The sequence below is a fragment of the Megascapheus bottae genome, chromosome 13, assembly GCF_031878675.1.
Source record: "Megascapheus bottae isolate mThoBot1 chromosome 13, mThoBot2.hap1, whole genome shotgun sequence".
Lineage (NCBI taxonomy): Eukaryota > Metazoa > Chordata > Mammalia > Rodentia > Geomyidae > Megascapheus > Megascapheus bottae.
Window position 1 is genome coordinate 39,157,635 of NC_143521.1, and position 7,785 is coordinate 39,165,419.

Sequence of the window (7,785 nt, forward strand, 5' to 3'; positions counted from 1 at the left end):
TCTACCACTCCCGATGGCTCCCATGAGTCTGGGGTGCAGGGCCACCCTTTTGGCTTCCCAAGTCCTAGGGAGGGGTCTGTCTCTTGGTTCTGGTTCCTTAGAGGCCAACAGAGTAAATGTCTGGGGTTTCCACCTGTCTACCCACTTGCCAAACTCATAAGTTCTTTCTCTAGTCCTTTCCTCTGAACTTTTCTTCAGAAGCCTCACAGAAACACAACTTCTCTGTGTATCTGTGTGTGTCTCTGTCTCTGCTCCCTCTGTCTGTCTCTGTCTCTGTGTCCCCCACTACTGGGTTTGATCTCAGGGCCTTGTATTTGTTGTGCAGGTGCTCAGTCACTTGAGACACACCCTAGCCCTTTGTGCTTTCATAGAGAGCCTCCAGGTGGCATGTTTCTAAAAGAAAGGGCCTTCTTCAATGGACTTAGCTGAATTCTCTAATGCACTTAGCTGAATTTGGCCAGGGCAGCGCAGTCATTCATTCTACACACTCACAGAGCATCTGAAATGTGTTAGCCAAGAGCCAGTTGCCAGGGGCTTCCTCAAGGAAACTACAGTTCCATCACAGAAGGAAGTGCCCTTGTGAAGGATGACATTATCTTTTAGGCAACTTGCTCTCTCCCTTCTCACTCCCCCACTCTCTGCCTCATTGTTTTGACTTGACTAAGTCAAATACTATAGCCTGTGGGATATGGGCAGGATGACAGTGTGCCAGTTTCACCCACGCCTTGAGGAGGCATTGCACGCATCTTCTGGCTCTCTTGACCTTCTTTTTCTCTCCAACAGGAGCACGTTTTTGCCAATGGGCCTGGCCCTTTAGCCTGGGTCCTAGAATGAGAGGATACAGAGAGAAAGCCTGAGCTACAATGCCATTGATGAGCACTGAACAAAGGTTATCTACCAGGCATTCAAGGCTGCTGGAGTATTGGGTAACCATTATCATCACCCAAACGGCCTAATCCAGTGCCTAGAGAGCAGTGTTCTGAGCCCACTCTGGGATATCAAATATTGTGTCTGTTGGTGATATGCTTCTCTAATCCAGCCAGGTATTCACAGAACTATCAGTGAGGTGAGGGAAGCTGTCTGAATGAAGGGCAACATTTTACACGTCCAATGAAGTACTTCCAGAAACCCCAGACTCCAACCCCAGACCTTTTCAAGGATGGCATCTATCACAGCTATGCACAACCATCTGATTTTCTATTGATCTTCTTATTGTATCATATTTCTTATTTCTACCATTCGCATTAGCTGTGTCAAGGACAAGCACTTGTATCTACATCTGAAAGGCTGTGAGTGAGTTTGCTCTAAACTCCTTGATGTATCAAAGGATAGAGGCCATCTAGGGGTATGTAGCTTTGGGTTTCTCTTTAGGTGCTACCTGGCTTATTGCTGGAATTGAACAGTACTCTTTTCATTTCTTTTCTTCTACTAATATTTTTTGCCAGTCCTGAGGCTTGAACTCAAGGCCTGAGCACTGTCCTTGGGCTTTCTCATGGCTAGAGCTCTACCACTTGAGCCACAGCACCATTTCTGTTTTTTTTTCTATGTGTATGTTACCGAGGAATCAAACCCAGGTCTTCATACATGCTAGGCATGCACTCTACCACTAGGCTAAACTCCAATCCCCTCTACTATACGTATATATGTATGTGTGTGTGTGTATGTGTGTGATTGGCTAGGGGAAAAGACTACAAGCTTTCATTTTACAGATAGATGCATATGGGGAGAACTTCCATAGACAAAATGAAAGATGAGAAGGGAAAAGTTTACTAAAAGTTAGCTAAGTGAAAAGAGACACAGCTGATCAGAGAAGGTGGAAAAAGAGAGTATTTCAAACAGAAGGAGGAACCATGAGGAGGCTGGCTGGCCTGGAATTCCTAGGAAGTCAGGAGAGGAATCAAGGAAAGATTTGTAAGTGTCAGGCTACTACAGGAACTGGGTCTGAATGGAGACTCAGAGGACTGGCTGGAGGCTGGTGGGAGTTCAGGAATGAAAGAATATTGCTGGACATTGTTAGGCATGCCTACAATCCCAGCATTCTGGAGGCAGAGGGAGGAGGACTACAAGTTTGAGGCCAGGCTGGGCCATATGGTAAGATCTTGCCTAAGGAAATGAAGGAAAGAGAATGAAAGGGAAACAGCCTGCTAAAGGGCACATGAGCACTCAACTAATGGCTTGTCTCAGAACGTCTTTTCTAATTTACTAGGACTGCTTCCTACAGTTCTTCCAGATTTTTTTTTATATTTTTAATTGTAATTAATAAAAGGGTTACATGGTATTTGCCAGATAGAAGATGCATTAATTCACATACATTGATACCCTTTCACATGTCTTGGTCCCCATTACCCTCCCCCCCCCACCCCTCCATCTTGTTTCCCCCCCTTCCCTATCCAATTTCAAATAACCAAATACAAATGTATCCAATATATCAGATAACAAAGTGAGATACTGTAACAATATGAGATAACCAAGGGACAGCAAAAGAGCTGAGAGATAACATAGTACCTTAAGGACACAATCATTCATTATATGGCTTTTGTTTCTATATCCTAGAGGTCCTTTCAATTAGCTTCATACTATATGGCCTTATGTACCAAGGTTTTGCTCTATTGCAAATCTCTGCTAGTAGAGCCCAAGGTTTCTACTGATTATGACAAATGAGGGAAACCATTGAGCCTAAGTTCCTTTGAGTCCTTCCAGATTTTTTTAAGGAAGAAAATCAGCCCTAAGTTACTGTCTGATGATGGCCTCCATGTGTTCTATTCAGAGCCCAGGTCCCAGAGTCCAATGTCACATACAAGCTCAGCTAGGAGAGGTTTGTCTACTGGTGCTGACCTGAGGTCAGGAGGGAGAGGAAGAGGGTTGCTTGGGGGTCTTGGGGAAGGGCAAGTAGAGATGGGTCCGCCCTACCCACTCCAGTCTGGACCATCTGGTTTATCAGGCTGAAATTCTTTTTGCTTGCAGGCACACCCTCTCTTCCCCTTAGAGAAAGAGCAGGTCGCATCCAGCCCAGTCTGAACCTGCCTGGAGCCAGGCCCTCAGGGTGCAGGTCTGCTGTGTGGAGGGAGAGAGACATGCTGGAGCACTCAGGTGGACCCAAGTGAAGCAGGGGCGTGCCCGGGGCAGGGGAAGCATGACCCTCTCCTTCCCTGCCCACAGAAAGCGGAGGCAAAAAACCGTGTAGGAAAAAATCTGCACATTGGCTTTCCAGAGTGGTCCAACCCCACGCAGGAAGAAAACCACAGCTGAAATGCAAGATTCCTAAAGGCTGTGAGCCACTTCTCCCCAATTTGCCAACAAAAACCGCAAGAAGAATTGTGGGCTCAAGTAATAGAGTGCCAGTCTTGAGTGAAAAAGCTCAGGACAGTGCCCGGGCTCTGAAATAAGCCCTAGTACTGGGACAACATTTTTATTTTTAAAAGGACACATCAAGAAGGAGGTTTATAACAGTGTCTTTTATTTTTTTCAAAACAAGCTTTGCCTAAATTCAGTCTTTAAGGAAATAAATCCCATTATATTTAAGGCCAGCATTTTCTTAGAGAAGCCAGAGATTTGTTAACATCATGTGCACCACGGTAAGAGAAAGTACTGAGAAGGAGGTGAAGGGAGACGAGGGGAGAGGAAAAGAAGGGGAGAAGGAGTGAAGAGGGGAGGGAGGGAGGGTGAGCAGGAGAGGGCTGGAGGAATCACTAGACTCAAAACTCTCCCTGCCCCATCAGACATGGAGAGCTACTAGTCAAGGCACTCATTTTCCAATAACCTTTTTATTTTAAATTTTTTTTTAAAAAAGGATTTCAGATAAATGTTAGGTGAGTAATTTAGCAAATGCCTGGGAAGGAAATTAGTGTTCATGAGTTTTGCTGAGTTAAACTGTTTCTATTAACCATCTTTTTTTTTTTTTTCTGTGACACTGATCGGTAGACAAGTTGAGAAATTTCATTCATCTTCCTTTTCCCATCAGCAACAGCCTCTGTGCTTATTTCATGAGATGCACGGCTGCTGCCTGTAGTTGAGCCGTATCCTGCAGGTCTGAATGTGGCTAGAAGAACTGCTTATCTGTCAAATCTTCCTGATTAGTTGGTCACCAGCCAGGTGAGTATCATACTGTTTTGCCAAGGCCTCGGAAGGGTGGAAGCATGGAAGCATGGGCTTCTTCCCAGAAGTTTGCTCGTTGTTGCTTTATTATTTATTATTTGAGTTTGTCTCAGTGTATCCCTGCTGATTTGGGGCAGTGGGAGGCCTGTTCTGTCAGTATTCAATTCATACTAGGCCCTGCAGGCCTGCAGGAATTAGGAGGTCTGGTGACATGTCACCTCCACCTCAACTCCACCTTCCAGAATTGCATGGATACTTTGAAAGGAGGATGCAGTGTGATGGAACATGCCTATATTCCAGCACTGCAGAACAGGAGGGAAGCCAGCTTCAGGCCAGCCTGGGCTACATCGTGAGGCCCTGTCTCAACACAAAAGGGAAAGACAATCAGTACATGTCCCTGACCCCAATTGCTGTCCAATCCTGAATACCACAGGAGGACACTGTATTCTCATGGAGTTCCAAACTCAGAACTCTACTTGTGACTTCAAATTCCTTGGATTTTCATGTTCTTGAAAATACCAAGCACAATAACCACAATACATACATACATACATATATATATACACACACACACACACACACACAGATATATAAATATATACACCCATAGTGATTATTTCAGAGAATAATTTTAGATAGCTGTAGTCAATTAAGCTTAAAATGGGATGTGGTAGTATTTTGGCTTTACTTTATGATATTGGCTTTGTCAGTAGTTAGATTTCTTTTCCTATTCAGCTAAGCTGCCTTTGAGACATCTGTGGAAAAAAAAGCTGGAAAGGCAATGGAATGAAGAATCTGGTCTTGCAGAGAAAGCTATAAGATGAACATATGAGTCATAAAAGATGTTCACAGACAAGAACATACATCTCTGTCTATATCTACACAGCATGATCATAACTGGGGGAGGGGCAGGAAGGTATAGTGGGGTGAAGAGGGGCAGGGAAAGATAAGGGGGAATGATATGCAAACATATGTGTCTGTGTATGAAGATGGCAGACTCTGTGTAGGGTGGCTATGGGGAGATGGGAGGGTGAATGCAGGGAGTGACTGAGGATGAATTTGGTTGAAGTTATCACAACAGAACAGTGGAGCCAGTTAGAATTGTTTCATTTGGGGTGGGAGAGGCAGAGTGATGGAGGGAGTGATTTTGATCCAGGGATACTATATACATGCATGGAAACAGACCCATGAGCCCTCTTATTCAACCAATATAGGCTAATAAAAATGTAAAAAACAAAGTATCTTCACCTTTACAGAAGTGCAGTGGGATCTTTGGGAGCTGAGCTTCTTTGCACAGATGGTCACACGAAATGGTGAAGTTCCCTCTTGTGAGAACCTCTGTCCCTTGACTATGAATCCTTGGAGTCTTGGAGGCCAGGCAGCAGGTCCTCGAGGGTGGGGGTGTGGAGGCAGAGGGTTCCTGGAAGGTGGAACTGGAGGTCAAAGTGGATTATTCTGGAATCTTAAGATTTGGAATGGTGAACCTATGGCTCTTTGGAATTCCCTGGGGTTCTTACGCCCTCGAGCTTTCTAGTCTTGACTCTGGAATCAGAAATGTCATCCAGTGGCAGACCTGCCATTGCATTTTGGAAGTCTGTAACATGTCCCGGTTAACAGGGCCCACAGCCAGAGAAGAATTCCCCGCAGGCAGTCTCCTAGAGTCCTGCATCTGGTCACATGACCTTGAGATGAGCCTGAGCCTTAGCAGTGGTGCTGGGACAGGTCAAGGCCTGCAGGGTCAGGATGCAGTAACTGCACTGGGCAGGCCAGAAGAGAATAAATTTGGTGGGGGGGGGGGGGGTGGGAGACAGAAAGAGCTGAATACTACAGGTTGGACATCTGTGACCCCAAAATTCATTTGCTAACATCTCTTCCCATAATTTGATGATATCAGGAGATGAGGCTTTGGGAAGTTGATTAGGAGAGGAGGGTGGAGCCCTCAGGAATAAGTTAATGCCCTTCCAGAGAGACCCCAGGGTGCTTCAGCCCCTTTCACGCTGTAAAGGCATGTGGAGATGGCTAGCTTCGAGGAGGAGGCTGGCCTGGAGCCTTGGCTGTGAAGCATCGTTCTCCAGAACAGTAAGAAATGAATTTCTGTGTGTATGCTGGTTCTGGGCCTTGATCACAGAGCCTGGATACTGTCCCTTAGCTGTTTTGCTGTAGGGTATCTCTACACTTGAGCCACAGTTTCACTTCTGGATTTTTGTGGATAATTGAGAGAGCTTGTTTGGAGGTTCTAGCAGGGGAGCGCAGCTACTCGTATACCCTTGACCGAAGACCGGGGATGGTCGTCCTCTTTGACCGAGAGCACAGCTTCGGGAGGGAGGAAGGGGACACCCGCCTAGCCAGCCAGATCAGCCGAATCAACCCTGGCGATCAATGGGGTGACAGATGTCGCAGCCAGATCGCCCTCACATTCTTTTGTGGATAATTGAAAATAAGAGTTTCACAATTTTTTTTCTGCCCAGGCTGGCTTTGAACATTAGATTGCAGCAGTGAGCCACCAAGATCAACGTGTATTCTTAAAAGCTTCATCTTTATTTTGTTTTATTTGAATCTCAAAAAAAAAAGCCACACAAATAGCAATTCTTGAAAAGAAAATTAAAACAATGAAGTAAAAATCCTTACTCTGCCCTCTATCCATTGTCCATGTTCCTGGAAATGACATGAGGGAGAAAACAACCAAAACCTACCCTCACCTCACCCCTCCTCTGATGGCATCACAGGGTTTTAACAGTGATACAGTGAGGCAGGGCATGTTTATCAACCAGGTAGGGAGGCTAAGGCAGGACAACAGAGAATGCGGTGCCAGCCTGGGATACACTGCAAGACCCTTCTCAAACACAATTTTAGGGTCTCGGGATGAAACGCAGAGGTAGAAAACTGAAACCCTGGGTTCCAAAATGAACACCAATGAAAATCACACAATCCTAGGCAAATACCAGCTTTAAGTGAAAAAGCAAAGAGACAGCATCTAAGCCCTAGTTACTGTACTACAAAAAAAAAAAAAAGGAGGGGGGAGGAGGGAGAAGAAAAGTAAACATTTTAACAGCAAGTTCCTAGATTCAGAGTGGCAGTGGCAACGTAGGCTGGATGGGGTCTTGGGGTGGGTAGTGATACCCTGGGGGCCTCCTGGAGAAGCAGGGAGGGAGGAGCAGGGAGGAGTCTGAACTCCCTTTCTACAGTAGAGAAAAACAGGGCACCCCAGATCCTGGCTGCTGCAGGAGGCCTCTGCCAAGCCCAGGGCTTTGTCACTATCAACTCAAACAACAGCCAATGAAATGCCACCACCCATATAAATACAGGGCCCTTTTATGTGTCTAATGGTTAACATGGGTTACAAATGCTGAGGCCTACTTGGGTTAATTCAGAAAGAAAACGAAGGCAATCACGCCATTAATCATTGACTCAGAGATCTTAGCTCCCACAAGAGGCTAAGCACTGAGACTTTCTTCCCAAGAACAGTCCAAAAGGAATGCCCCTCAGAGATCGGGCCCTCGGGACAGAGATTGTCCTTGCCACAGAAGTTCATGCTGCCAATTAAGCCTTGGAGGAGCTCCTGGGTCTGGTGTATCTCCCTGACCCATCTCCCAGAATTCCATAGATTGCTTTTGCTTTGCACAGCTGCAAAGAAAGAGCTGGGGAAGTTCACACTGCACTTGGCAGGCTGAGGCAGGGCACTTTGGCAGC

At 45.9% G+C, this 7,785-nt stretch overlaps 1 long non-coding RNA gene across 1 annotated transcript; it reads left to right on the forward strand.

Annotated features, from left to right (window-relative positions):
- The first annotated feature begins 492 nt into the window (after positions 1 to 492).
- Positions 493 to 6,803, forward strand: LOC150055871 (uncharacterized). Its single transcript, XR_016537474.1, has 3 exons — positions 493 to 926; positions 3,962 to 4,092; positions 6,564 to 6,803. It is a non-coding gene; the product is annotated as an uncharacterized LOC150055871 (long non-coding RNA).
- Positions 6,804 to 7,785: the final 982 nt, after the last annotated feature.